Raw genomic sequence first — 15010 nt, forward strand, 5'->3', positions numbered from 1 at the left:
GTCCTCCTCTGTTCCCATTCTTTCTGCCTCAAACCTTACAGGCGCACCAAGTTGGAGACGAAATGTTCGTGAAAACGTCTCTCCCAGCAGTCTGGGTCCGCAGTACCACCGCAGAATACAAGAAATAGGCCTCACCTCTGGAAGCGTCGACGACGAGGTAGATGTCGTTGTCGTAGTCTTCGTAGACATTGAACATGTCGCAGTCAACGTAGGCACAGCGTCGACGGATCTCGTAGTCGTCGACAGACGCGTCGACGGTCCGGTCGACGAGCTGGCACCCGATTTAGGTGAAGAGGGCACAGCTTGGGATTGCGACGCCAGAGAACCAGGTCCCGTAGGCGTGGAAGCTTGCAAATCCCGTGGGGAGACAGATTTAGAAGCGTCGACGAGCTTCTTTCTGTTCAGAAAAGGAGATGGCATCTCAGTCTCTGACCCGCGCTTGAGAGAGACTTTAGAATGGAAAGAAGACACGCTTTCCATGTCAGAAACAGGATCTTCGGAAGTCTTCAACTTCTGTAGCCACAGAAGGAGACGGGCCTCTCTATCCTTCAGTGTCTTTTCTTTGAGGAGAGGGTCCTACAGAACTTGCAGTTCTTAGCTTCTGGGTCCGGATAAAGGCGGTAAATACACTTACTGTGAGGATCTTCATGAAAAAGGCGAAGCTTTCCACAGGATGAACAAGGTCTGAATAAGGATTTTTTAGTTGTAGACATCTTCAGAGTTGAAGTAAGCAAAAGAGCTGAAGAAACTGAGCAGAGCTCAGGGAGACTCCCTTCACACTACGTGCGGTAGAAAATCTAAGGGCTTGAGCTTCTGAGGAGAAGGTTCTAGAGGGTGCTGTTGCCTGATTGGCTGGAATGTGGACCATTGTAATGACTATGATATGTTACTAAAGTGATTTCTCCCTTTAAGGCTTCTATGGGCCTGTTTCCAGTTCTATGGTACTTTTAACTTTGTTATATATATATATATATACAACTGGAAGACCCCAGAAATTACCAAAAAATCAACAAAGATGAATATACCAGCAGTATCAAAGCCTATCACGATCTACTAACCAAGTGGCGTAATAAATCCATGATAGATACTGATGAGTTCATGTACTTGCGAAATCCAGACCCAATCCTTCCAACCTTCTACCAATTACCGAAGGTTCATAAAGACTCGAAACATCCACCAGGACGACCGATCGTCTCCTCCAAGGGGAGCCTGACGGAGAATCTATCTATTTTTATTGACTCTTTTCTCTCCAATTTTGTCACTGACCTACAATCATATGTGAAAGACACTAAGGATTTTATCAAACAGATCGATCTTATTGTGTGGGATCCATCTTATGTGCTGATCACTCTGGATATAGCCAGCCTCTACACCAGCATCCAACACGACCAGGGTGTAGAGGCTATTAAATACTTTTTAGATAAGAGACCAGCCAAATTTGTGTTGCATGGTCAATTCATTATCGAATGTTTGAATTTCTGTTTACGAAACAACATTTTTCTTTTCCAGAGCGACCTATTTAGGCAAATCAGTGGCACAGCGATGGGAACCTGCTTCGCCCCCAGCTACGCGAATCTCTTCGTGGGCTGGTGGGAGGAGCAGGTTGCCCTAGCTGGTGAGAACCAGCGATGGGCTAAACACATCATCGCATGGCGTCGATATATCGACGACCTCTTCCTGGTGTGGAGGGGCTCCTCCACACAGGCAGAGGAATTCATTAAGGATCTCAACAAAAACGATCTGAATCTGAGATTCACTTCAGAAATAAGCACCCAGGAGGTACACTATCTAGACTTACGGGTCTATGTCCACGAAGGGAAACTTGAAACTAGCCTGTACAGGAAGCCGACGGCAGGCAACAGCATCTTGCATGCTGAAAGTAGTCACCCCCCTAGTCTGATCCATAGTATCCCCTATGGGGAACTACTGAGATTGAGACGGAACTGTTCCTTGGATTCAGAGTTCACCATAGCCGCCAACGAATGTATTGCCAGATTTCTAGCGAGAGGCTATGAGCAAGCTCTCCTTGATAACACACTGAGGAGAGTACAAAAAATTCCCAGAAAACACTTGCTAGCTCAAAAACCTCTAATTACTGATGAACCGGATCTTAAAACCAAATTCCGACTCATTACTACCTACTCCGATGAAGTGAGTCAGCTCCGGCAGATCCTAACAAGGAATTGGCATATCCTCCGCACGGATCCTGTCATAGGGAATGATGTCCCAGATAAACCACTGATAACCTTCAGGAAATCAAAGTCGATTAGGGACACCCTAGTACAGAGTAATCTGTTGCCTCCTCCACCGAGAAGGGCAAACACTCTAAAAGACATGGAGGGGTTTTTCCCTTGTGGGAAGTGTAGAGCCTGCGAGCACAGCAGAAGAACTCTATCATACACAGTACCTGGCCTTAGCAAACCACGACCAATCAATAAATTCATTACCTGCACAACTCCCTATGTTGTGTATTGTCTGGTTTGTCCCTGCGGGTTACAGTATATCAGCAGTACAATCAACAATGTCAAATTACGTATACTGGAGCACCAAAGGGCAATTTCCAACAAAGACACTGCCTACCCTGTTGCCCGACACTTTGCCAAGATGCACGATAGCAATAGGGAATTGCTTCGATATTTTGGCATCGATCATGTGCCCCTACATCCCAGAGGAGGAGATAGACTATTAAGTCTAAGAAGGTTAGAATCCAGATACATTATAGATCTCCAAACCAAGAACCCCTCTGGACTCAACATAGGGGAAGAATTAACAGTGCACCTGGGTAGACGATGAACAGTTCATCTCTAACATTAAGTTGGGGATTCAGATGATGTCTATATTGGTAACTTACACTGAAGTGAATCACAGAAAACACTATGATAATTCCAATATCGCAATCAGAACTGGCCAGTTCAGTAACAATCTGCCTAGAAAATATGTTTCCTTATGCTCTTCACCAGTTTTTAATTGGTTCCATCACCTGTGTACTGCATATGTTTAAGTGATATAGACATTTTCTGGTTATAGAATAGTATGCTGACCCACATGAATTTAGTAATTTATTGACATACCTTACAGTAACAAGAAATGTGTAAAGATATAATTTGATGTTGGAGTAACAACCACCTTACGTGAAATTCAATGATGATGATTTCTCACTTTTTTGTATATGCACTGTACTACTTTGGATTGCACTATGCACGGGTTTCTCTCCGGATGACATTGTATTAACTGATGTTACCGGAGACATGCCGATACACGGCTGGATTTCTTTTTCTCCTTTCTGTCCTCGGTGTTTTAAGTATAGTGAGTTTATCATTGGACACACGAGGGCTCATTCCTCTTTTGATGTATAGTTGCATGCCGATACACGCCACTTTGTTTCTCTGTTTCTCTAATTATTGACATTATGGTGATTTATTTGGTCTTTTTATACCAAATGCATTTACTTAAAGGTTCATGTAAACGTGAAAGTATGATTTAGTATTAACGTTTTCCTTTGGGTTCCTAGCACAACATGGCCGTCATGGTTTTCACTGTTTCGATATCATATGGTGAATTCCTTTGTAATGTCGTCCGTTTTTAGTTTCTACGGTGATACAACCATAAAATGTCATGAGAAACTATGTGTCGATGACACTGAAGAAGGACTGCTGTCCGAAACGCGTTTGTCATCTTGCTGTGTGTGTTGTGATTAAACATCCAGTGCTATAACCGGAGTGCTTAAGGTCTTCTTTCCAACCGGTGAGGGGACCGTGGAGCTTCAATATATATATATATATATATATATATATATATATATTTTATATGTATATTTTATATATTTATATATTTTATATGTATTACATTTTATGTATATGTATAATTATATAATTTTCAATATGTATATGTATATATATTTTTACTACTATTTTATGTACCGTGGGACTCCCACTTCGACGACGGGGAATATTCAAGCATGTGAATCTATGAAAGACACCCCTAATACTGGAGAATTCATTCTCCTCAAGATGGCCAGAGGTTCCTGTACCGTCGACAGCTTTATCGTGGAAGACGACGGTTAAGACGTCGACGGCAGCAACAATGACAGGAGGTTTGACAATGGTAACATCGTCACTGTCGACGAGGCCGTCACCATCGACGAGAATTTCACTGTTGACTAACAGCTTGTCAACAGTTCTGTTGACGACGTCCCCGCAGATGAAAGCCGTCAACGTTACCACAGATGATTGCATTGACGGTTGCACCATTGACGAGCCCATCGAGGAAAAATCAGTCTCCTTCAGCACAGGCAAATCCAGGATTACTCAAAGATATATCCTTTACCTCCTGCTCGCCTTCTCGAGTTCTAAGAGTCAGAGGATGAAGGTATGTGTGCCCTGCATACCGTCCATCGCAGTTAAGGGTCGAGTGCCAAAATTCTGATGATGAGGACATTGAGGGCAATGATCCATCTTCTTATCTGGCAGTAAAATTTTCATTTGAGGAAAGAGGCACATCCGTCATGCAGAGGCAAGAATCCTTCCATGAACGCTATTGTTACGATGACAGAGAGGAGGAGCTTCATCAGTTCAGGGAACCATCAATGAACGTTCCAAGGTCTCTTGTATCTGATCTCCGTCACATGCTTAACTATTATTACAAGTGTTTTCCAGAAGCAAAGGCCTTCACCTCCCCAAGAGATACCCACAATTCTTCCGGGCCAAAGTGCTCCCAAATCCATAAGGGAGAAGACCCTTCCTCCTCCTATAGTCATCACGGAGGACACTCAGGGTGATCAGATGCTCAGACGGAAGAATGTGAGACACAGATGCCCATTATGAATGGGATGACTACATAGCCCCTATGCCACAATCTGCTAACCCTCCTGCTAAAGAGTCCCCTCCGGCAGATATCTGGGAATTTCATGACCTTCTGGAGTGGGCTTCCAAATGTTTTGATTTACCAATGCCAACAAAACAGACTGAGTGTTTTCTATATGATTTTAAACCAGGCACTTAACGTTCAGTGAGAGCAATTCCTGTAATTGACTTTCTATGGCAAGAAGGGCTAAAGTTGATGAAGACACCTGACTACATTCCAGCGGTTATACCAAAACTGGACAAAAAATATAAAGCTCCAGATGACTTGCCTGCGTGCCTCATTGGTCACCTGAGGCTGGACTCTGTGATCATGCAGGCAGCACAGAGAAGAGCCAAGAATCCATCATCTCACTGCACTGCACCACCGGACAAATAGGGTTGTCGCCTCAACAATATTGGGAAGAGGCTCTCGGCTTTGGCGGCTACCTCCAATAGTGCCGCTAATTTCATGACCAGCAGATGTGGTCGGACATCTCTACTCAGTTGGAATATCTACCAGAGGATAAAAAGAAAGAGGCAAGAGATATTCTTTTGGAGGGAGAAAGAGCACCTTCAGAGCTCATTGAGATAGCTGTGGACGTTTCATCCACTGTATTTCGACAGATGGCTGGAGCGGCGGTCCTGCATCACCAGGGATGGTTAATAGCAACCACCATTTCGTCCTGAGGTACAGGCCAAGGTTTTAGATATGCCACTTGATGGGGATCGCTTGTTTGGTAGGCACATAGACGAGACATTACAATCTCTCAAGAAGGACACGGATACAGTCAAAGCCTTAGGCAAGCTCCAGCAGAGCGCTTTGTCTTTTTGGGCTAGAGGTCGGGGCAACTCTTATACTGTCCGCAATTTCACCAGCAGTACCAATTATACCCGCAGACTACCAACCAGCCATACAACCGGTCTTTTCTGTCCAACACCGCTCAGACGTATTCGAGACCGGCAGGACAAAAGAGGCAGCAATCTGCTGGAAAGTTCCAAGACTCCAATAGGAGGCAATGAATATCATCAGGGCCCTGCTACTATAGTCCCACACCATGATCATGTCTTATCTGCATCCTTTCAGAAATGGAACTTCATTTCTTCAGACAGATGGGTTCTAGACATTTTCCATCATGGCCACACACTAGAATTCATTCAACATCTTCCATAAGTTCCACCGCTCAAAGTTCTGCTCCGTCACCTTCCAGATCTCAAGAAGGAAATACATTTGTTTCTTCTCTAGCAGGCCCTAGAGGAAGTACCCCTCAACTAGCAAAACCAGGGATTGTATTCCCACTTCTTTCTCATCAAAAAGAAAAATGAGAAAAGGAGGCAGGTCATGGACCTCAGAAAGCTGAACAAGTTTATAAGGAGTCAATCTTTCCTGATGCTCTCTCTTCAGGAGATTCTTCTTCTGATGGAGAATGGGGATTTTCTGATGTCTCTCGATCTCCACAACGCCTATTTTCATATTCCTATTCACCCTCAACATCAAACATTTCTCAGGTTTAAGGTGGCAGGGCGCCATTATCAATTCAAAGTGTTCCCTTTTGGTTTAAAGTCAGCTCCCAGGGTGTTTACAAAGTGCATGGCACCGATAGCAGCCTTCATAAGAAGTTCAGGTCACCAGGTGTTCCCGTACCTGGACGATTGGCTTATAAAGGCTCCGTCTTTCCAAGCTGCAGAAATTTCAACTAGAATCTGTTGGATTATCTTCCAGTCTCGAGTTCTTCGCATCAATCTGGAAAAATCGTCCATTATCCCGGCCAAATGGCTGCTTTTTCTGGGTGCACTTCTCAACACAGCTCGGGGCAAAGCCTTTCCCACTCAGGAAAGAATAATGCGCATTATGGATACGAAAAAGCTTCTTTCATCAAGAAGGTTCGCTTCTGTGAGACAGTACAAGTCCATGCTGGGGATGATGTCCTCTTGCATCCCGCTTATTCCCAATTGCCGACTTCGCATGCAACCACTGCAGGAACAGCTTGATGCGCAGTGGGTCCAGTCTCAAGTCTCATTCAACTACAAGGTTTGGAATTCAGCATTAATGACGGCGGCCATGGCGTGTTGGATTGTCAAGGACAACCTGTCGCAAGGTCTCTCTTTCATTCGCTCTGTACCACTGCTGGTGATGACCTTGGATGCGTTGATGGACAGCTGGGGGGGTCACCTTCAAGAACTATAGGTTCACTGCAAGTGGTCCAAACAGGAAACAGAGTCTCATATAAACATTCTGGAACTCAAAGCAGTGTTGTTAGGTCTGAAGGCATTCCTACCTCGGATCAAAGGTGCGTCAATGCTCATCGGGACGGACAACACTACGACAATGTTTTACCTCCGAAAGCAAGGCAGAACGAGATCTCGGGCGCTTTCCATTCTTGCTCAGCAGATATACAAATATCTCCTTGCCAACCACATCTCCTTGCGAGTGCAGCATGTGCCAGGGATTCACAGCGAGAAGGCTGACTCTCCCAGCAGGGCCTCCAAACAGTGTCACGAATGGGAGCTCAATGACTAGCATTTGAAGTCGGTATTTCAATACTGTGGTTACCCAGGATTAGATCTGTTTGCTACGTTACTCAACAAAAAGTGTCCTCTTTTCGCAAGCAGACATCCTCATCAAAATTCATGGAGAGACACCTACCAGTGAATTGGACGGGGATGGTCGCCTATGCATTTTCCCCATTTCCACTCATTCCTCGAATACTCCAAAAATGAAGCAAGAGCCTTGTCGGATCATTCTCATCGCTCCGGAATGGGCAAGACAGTTCCGGTACACCGAGCTGCACCGCAGAGTGTGCCCTGATTCTCTTCCCTCCAAAGGAGGATCTTCTCTACTTGAACCAGGGCCAAGTGGTTCATCCACAAATTCCCTCTCTTCATTATTCAGCTTGGCTCCTCAACACGCTGAATTTGGGGATTTCAGGCTTTCTGAGGATAGTACTAAGATACTTCAGAAATCTCGAGCTTCGTGTACATTGAAATGTACCACGCCTAATCGGAAGAGGTTCTGTACTTGGTGCATCTCGCAAGGGTTGCATCCATTCTCTTCATCTCCGGAGCAGGTGCTGCTGCATCTCATACACTTAGCAAAATCAGGACTTTTTCACTATTCCATAAGAGTTCATCTTGCTGCAATTTCTAGATATAGAAGACGTTCAAATCAAACTTCTCTGTGGTCTAACCAACTCCTCAAAGAATTTATGAAGAGGCTTTTCAGAGTTTTCCTGCCTGTTAAGCCTCCCACAGTTTTGTGGCAATTAAACACTGTTTTGTCTCAACTGATGCGTCTCGCCTTCCTTTGAGCCAATACACAAATGTGAATTAAAATTCCTTTCCTGGAAAGTGGCTTTTCTCTTGGCCATTACGTCAGCCAGACGTATCAGTGACATCCAAGCTCTTTCCATAAAAGAACCGTATCTGCAGTTTTTGTCAGACAGAGTTATTCTACGCACTAAACCTTCTGTTATACCTAAGGTGCCTTCAATGAGCCGATTGTTTTATCAACGTTCTTTCCTAATCCACCCTCAGCAGCAGGAAGGGCGTTGAACTCTCCGGACATCAAATGATGCTTCAAGTTGTATCTTAAAAGAACGTAATCATTCTGTAAATCCTCTCAGCTCATGATCTCTTTCTCGGCACCCAGGAAAGGACAGGTCTTGACAAGGGCCAGCATTTCACTTTGGGTCACCTCCACGATTTCCTTCTGTCATGAAAAAGCTGGTTGTCCGCTCTTTGCAAAAGCGCAATTTCATTCTACCAGAAAAGTGGCGACTACCTCAGCCCTGTTTGCAGGAGCATCTATCCCGGACATTTGCAGGGTGGCAGCATTGGCAAACGCTCACACATTCACGAAGCATTAACGCCTTGATGGTTGGAAAAAGGCAGATATCCCTGTGGACAAGCTACACTCCAATGCCTCTATGCTTAAGGTAGGCGGCTTTTGGGCTGGCTATGTTCTGTATAAACTGTCTGTAAATGTGTATGCTTATTATTCTCTTCTTGATTTCCTGATGCAACTTGTTCATGGTGGGATGGTTCGCCTCCCGCCACCATTTTTTTCTCTTATTGTGTTTTTACTGCTTACTAGTTGGATTCAAGCATGTGAATCTATAAAACGATTCAATTCTGGAGAAAAAACAAGTTACTTACCTGTACACTGCGGTTCTCCAGTATTGATATCTTGTATAGATTCATATGCGACCCTCCCTCCTCCCCGTTTAGGCTCACCAATTACCTCAGAGTTTGTATACCTTTACACTTGTGCTCAACATCGGAGGTATAGTGGGTCTGTGGGGAAGGGAACTCTGAGGTCTCAGCTGTTATTGGCTGAAGTGTGGATGTTCTAAAATAAGGCTGGAAAGTTACTTAAGTGAGGTTTTTTTCTGTTCTATGGAGGCCTATGGTAATGTCATATTACTGCTGTTTCTTATGTTATCAAGAGGACTCCCACCTTGACGAAGGGAAGATTCAAGCATGTTAATCTATAAAATATATCAATACTGGAGAACCACAGTGTACAGGTAAGTAGCTTGTTTTTTATGCATGCGGAAATACAGACACATAAATGTCAATGGAAATTTACAAATGATTTCCTAGAACTCTCTTCTAAAGCTATGGCTGTCATAGGAGCAATCTTGGAATATTCTGTGATATTCAACAAATCATCAAACCACAACCAAGTTTAGGAGTAAACCTGCAGTTGTAGGTTTATTTTGTAATTATTTTTATCAGTCCAATTGTTACTTTTTTAATGACATTGATGTATACATTTACATACAGAAAGGAGACTTTCTTCCTTGATAACACATTTTAAATCGTTTCACCAAACTAATTCCTTCTTCTTGAAGTTGGAAATATTACTGGGGGCCAAACAATTATTATTATTTTTTAATCTGAAATTCCTTTTACATGTTAGTTATCGATCCTACATTACTGGATACATTGTTGTGGTAAGAGGCTAGGGGATGCTTTGCATTTTTCAGAGTTGAGCTTAAAAAAACTCCTGGCTCTAGGGCATTTGAGCATGCGGAGTATATCTTTTTTTAAGTTTAAATATGCTTTATTGAGAGATTATGAAAAATCACGGAAACAGAAACAAAAATACTCTGATGTGTTAAGATTGAGCAGGAACAATACAAGTCTATTTAGGTACCTATGAACAATTCAATGTTAACATCAACAAGAAACTGTCTCTGGCAATTAAAACGCAATGCAATATACATTGAAACAGACAGCAAGTCAATAAAGCATAATAAATAATTGAGTGTAGGTATTATGCTGAAGGTTATACCCGTTTGTTTGAACTATGTTAGGTCTCGGCTATAGACAGCTTCACCTGTCTGTAGGCAGAGCTATTGTTTCCAGTATATGAGATAAACTCGGAGTGGCTTTTGGGTCAACGTCTTTCTCATGGTTGTTCAGCTTTGTTCTCTCTTCCAGCTGTCTGCTCTTGATTCAATGGGGTTCCTGCCTCTCTTTCTGTTTGTCTCATCCAGGAGCATTTAAGTCTCACATTGTTTTGATTACACGATTTGAGCCTTCAAGTGGTAACTTGAGAGAATTCCTTATGACTTTGCCGATGCTCATTACTAACGAGGGTTATGCACTTTTCTCTGTAACAGACACAGAGTGGGACTGTAAAACAAACTCGGAAATCTGTATTTTTTTTTTTTCAGTTTGCTCCTACTTTTGACTGCAGGTTTCTGACACTGTCCTAAAGACTGTGACTAGTTCACAAAGGTATGGCTTGTTAATTAATGCTGTGGCGATAAAAGCCAAAGCTCTGTAGATAATCTCGGCAGTGCCTAGTATTACAGCACTTTCGCCATCATTATGAGTAGTTATAAAACTGGAGAGGCGGCCCCACTGCCAAGGTGAACAGCGCACTACTAAGCAGTAGAGAAAATGTGACGCCCCCTTGCAGAAAAAAATCCCTTTGTGTCCTGCGGAAGGTGGTTTCTAAATAAAGTGAGTTATCAACGAAACGCGTCGACGCTGAGCCCCTCTGAATCCTATCACGAGAAATCATTGGAATTAATAGATTTTCACCAGGATTTGATGAAGATTGTCGGATCAGTCAATGCAACAGCTTTCTTAGAACTGTGCAAAAAGGGTTCCCCGTTAAGATTTGTTCTCTTCTGGTTTGTCATTGTATATATTTTGTGTGTTTTTATTAATATTTGCATACATTGTTTTTAATGTATACTGTATGCTATATATGAATTGTATACCTTTTTATATGCCTATGAACACCAAAAGTGTATTGTGATATAATGTCTTTTTTAAGAAATTCAACAATCCCTTGATGCTACATCTTGATTTTGGTGGTACTAGAATCAGTGGGGTTGGTCTTATCCGATCTCAATTAGTACTTTATGTATTGTGTAGACCTAGTGTGTTTGAGTCAGAGAGTGTTTGAGACTGGGTTTCCAAGGGGGAGTCACATTTTCTCTACTGCATCATTATGAGTAGGCCGCAATGCTACACCTAGATAACACCCTGGGCGTTGGCGGAGAGAAATTTGGCGTCCTTGTTGATGGTAGTGAATTAATTGAGGCAGTCACTTTCGTGTTTCCTGGTCAGGACCTGGATGAGCAGGAACTGACCCCTGAACTTAAACATCCCGGGACCTTCCCTAGTACACCTACATCACCAGTGGTGCAGCTAGTCCTTTTACCGCCTGTCCGAGCGATTGCTGCCCCACAGTGGCCCTAAGAGCAGGGGGGTGGCACCCCCAAAACTCACGCCCCCGCTCCCCCCTTGCTATACCACTTTACATCACTGATAGCTTATCTGTCTCACTCTGATGATGGTCTTTTGATGTGTTCTAGCATGGGTCAGAGGGTGAAGGGAGGGCAAGTTAGGGGGCTACTGGTGTGTTAAACACATCGCTGGCCATATCATAATGAAGGACTAAAACTACTTTAAACTGTTAATCAGACAGAAATGAACAGGCAGAGACAAAGACCAGGCTTGAGCAAGATGAGATGGGTGCTGCTGTTGTTGACATAACCTTAATGTGCACATCTCTGTGTGCCCCTCGGTAAATTGGCGCCTCAGGCCTGGGCCTGCTCGCCCATGCTAAAGGCCGGCCCTGCCTGGGGGTTTACCACGCCTGCTGATACTGAGGGGCCTGGTGAAGTTCCCACACTTGAAATTACCCGGTGTAAGAATGCTAGACCCCATTTTACCAGGTGTTTTTCTACACACGGTAAAGCCACTTCGAGCAGTTTAGATCAACCGTAAAGGCCCCAGAGTTATGAATCTCATGCAGAAACTGACATGTAATTTCAGGTCCCCCATGTACTTTCACATTCCAGCATATTAGATTCATGATGCCTGGAATTAGGGTAGAGAATCTAGTCGAAACTGGTGTCTTTTCCTAGGTATCTTCACTCCTTAATTCCATAGTGGTTTAATGAATTTGAATTTAGGATCAAAGCTAATGCTCATTGTACTGCAGTACCTCAGTTAGTGTTGTCCAAATCAATTTTATTTTAACTGTTATGTTTAGCATATCGTAATCACTTTTTTGACGCCAGTGACACGTCTTGTACATATGAATATACATTGCCGATATGCTTGAAGGACAATTTGCAAGCACAGTATGTCAATTAGTCCCTGGTTATTAATATATTTGGTGCATGATAGCAAACAGTACGCAGAAGCAGAAATATAGTGGACTCCATTATCTAATTGTTTCACACAGGCTTGTGGAAAATTTGAACACAAAATTCTGACCCTGATTATCTGTGGTTGTTTCTGTGCACAGGTGTCACGCGTGGTAACACACTTACCATCAGTAGCACAGACTGTTTCACTATTGTAATGCCCAAGGGGAGCAGTAGTGGGTGTTCCCACAAAAGCATCTGCTGTTGGTGACTGCATGTTATGTGAACAACCTCAATTGGAATGACTGTGAATTCTCACATACATATCATTCACACACTTCTTATGCCTCAATAAACCAAAGAGGAGGGGGTACTGGTATTGTCCAAACAGACATATAACCTACATATAATTGGAGGTGTAAGGAATCGTAGAAAGGACACAAATTTAAAGTTTGATGAGATAGTTCCGCTTCAGTGAGGTCTCGCTTGATCCTGCCATGGCTGCCTATGAGGCGGGTAATTGAATGTCTTTGATCATCCTAGTTACTGTGTATAGAGATCTGCTTTTTTCTTTGAGGGTGTACAGTAGGGTGAGGCATCTGCTGCAGGATTGGGATCCCATGTAACAGAGAAGCAGCTGTGTCCAACCGCACCTTGTCCCCAGCTGTTTCTGCAGCAGTGGTGCTAATAAGCAAGCTGGCCATCGAGAGGAAGGCAGCAGTTAAGGAGGAACTTTAATGTGAGCCCTGGGAGAGTCAGTCTCTACAACTGTCTTGCTTTCTCTTACCGCTTGTATCCCCCACCCTTCTGTATCACACTCCCTCCACTCTCAGTAACATCACTGAGCTGGCTCTCTGCTGTTATTTCAGCCAACAGCAACCAAATAAATTACCTTTTCTATGTGCCGTCCTTCATTAGAGTTCAATCGTGGGAGCTTAGTCCCCCTCTGCTGAGCCTCGCTCTCCTCCACAGGTGAGCCTGGCCCTCTACTGCTGTCCCACCCTTCCACTTTCTTCCTAAGCACTGATCATGATCTTAATTGAATATATATATTGTTTACTACCCCTGAGGAGGCATTGTAGCGCTTAATGGCGAGCAGCATGCTACTGCGGAACCCAAAGCTAACTGCTAATGCTTTAAACTAGACCTTTGTTAACAGGAAGTTAGCAGAATCCAGCCCTCAGCCTGCTGCTGCCATTCAATCCCAAACCATACAGTATGTGCCTTGGGAGCAGCGGACAGGTCTTACTGTGTGTGGAAGAGGCAGGAGCCTTGTCTGTGAAGAGAATGACTCCCGGCTCTCCTGCCATTTACTGACGTTTTGACAGGTGCAGACATATTACAGACTTAAGCCTGCAGGAACAAGGGTCCAGTTTGGCCTGATGTTTCTGTTCACTGTTTTGTGTCTCACCCAGACCCCTAGGCAGGTGAAGCTCTCAAGGGTAGATTGTTTCCCATGGGCCACTGGAGTGCTGCTGCTCCCCATATGTCCATGTTCAGTGGAAGCCACCACAGGTGGAGTTTGCCCGCAGATACACTCCAGTAGGTAGAGTGACACAGGTTCAGCTTGCGTTAAGCAGCTTGTGTCTGCCTGCTCCATCTGCTGCATCTAATGTTGCTGCATCTAATGTTAAGTAAACACATTATGTGGGCTGGAGGTGGCACACATTTTTTTTTAAATAAAAACTTGTTTCTTCAGTGCCTTTTGTTGTTTGTGTATATGTTTCGGTTCAACTTCAAGATGTATTTTTTTTATTGTGTGTGCATCGGTAGTACCATTTCCAAAGCCTCTTTTTAAGATCCAAGCAAGCTCCAGTGCTTGGCACTCTAGTGTGCTTTATTTAGAGTGTGGATTTCAGAAAGTTCTGTTGTTGCTTTCTTTACGAAACCTGTCGCCTAGATTGCCTTTAACAATTCACAAGACAGTGGTTTTGAGGAGCTCCATTAGTGAGCTCTTAAAGGAAAGTTGTGAGTCCACCATTTTGACAAAAGTTGGCATGATAACACAGTTGTCAGAGTGCCAGCTACTGACAGAGCTCTTTACAGTGCCATTTGCCTCTGAGGAACGCATTCCCCGCCGTTGCTGCTCATACTGTACCTGTGCTCTGAGTATGGAGGATACGTCTACTCCTGCCCTGCTGCATGTGTTGCAACTGTTGGGTTTGTCAGAGCGTGCTTGTGAGGGAATCTTGCCCTTTCACCTCGGTTCTACTTGCAAGGTAGTGCATGCAGTACCTGTTCTGAGTACCTCAAGGAAACTTGTGCTTCTTCAGCCCATATGGCCTAGCTAATTATAAAAAATGCAAAAACTCAAAGGGTCCACTCCTATGTGTGGCAGAAATGGTAGACTGCTCCCTGACCTCAGGACCAGAGCGGAGAATGTTCTCTTCTAAACCGAAGGATTCTCAAAAGAGGCACATGGTAAGGAAGCTTCTCATTCAGAAACTCTGGGCCAGAACTAAACTCTAGTGACGAAGTTCACAAGGCGTGTTAGGTTAAAAACCATTATAGCAACCCTGACTGGGGACTGGTAAGCTATACAGATGTCACATATTA

General features: G+C 43.8%; 1 protein-coding gene across 1 annotated transcript in view; it reads left to right on the plus strand.

The window, feature by feature from the left end:
* LRRIQ1 (leucine rich repeats and IQ motif containing 1) overlaps positions 1 to 15010 on the plus strand; it is a 1358071-nt gene that overhangs the window by 1187453 nt on the left and 155608 nt on the right. The window lies entirely within an intron of this gene.

Source organism: Lissotriton helveticus, chromosome 1_1 (genome assembly GCF_964261635.1).
Source record: "Lissotriton helveticus chromosome 1_1, aLisHel1.1, whole genome shotgun sequence".
Taxonomy (NCBI): Eukaryota; Metazoa; Chordata; class Amphibia; order Caudata; family Salamandridae; genus Lissotriton; species Lissotriton helveticus.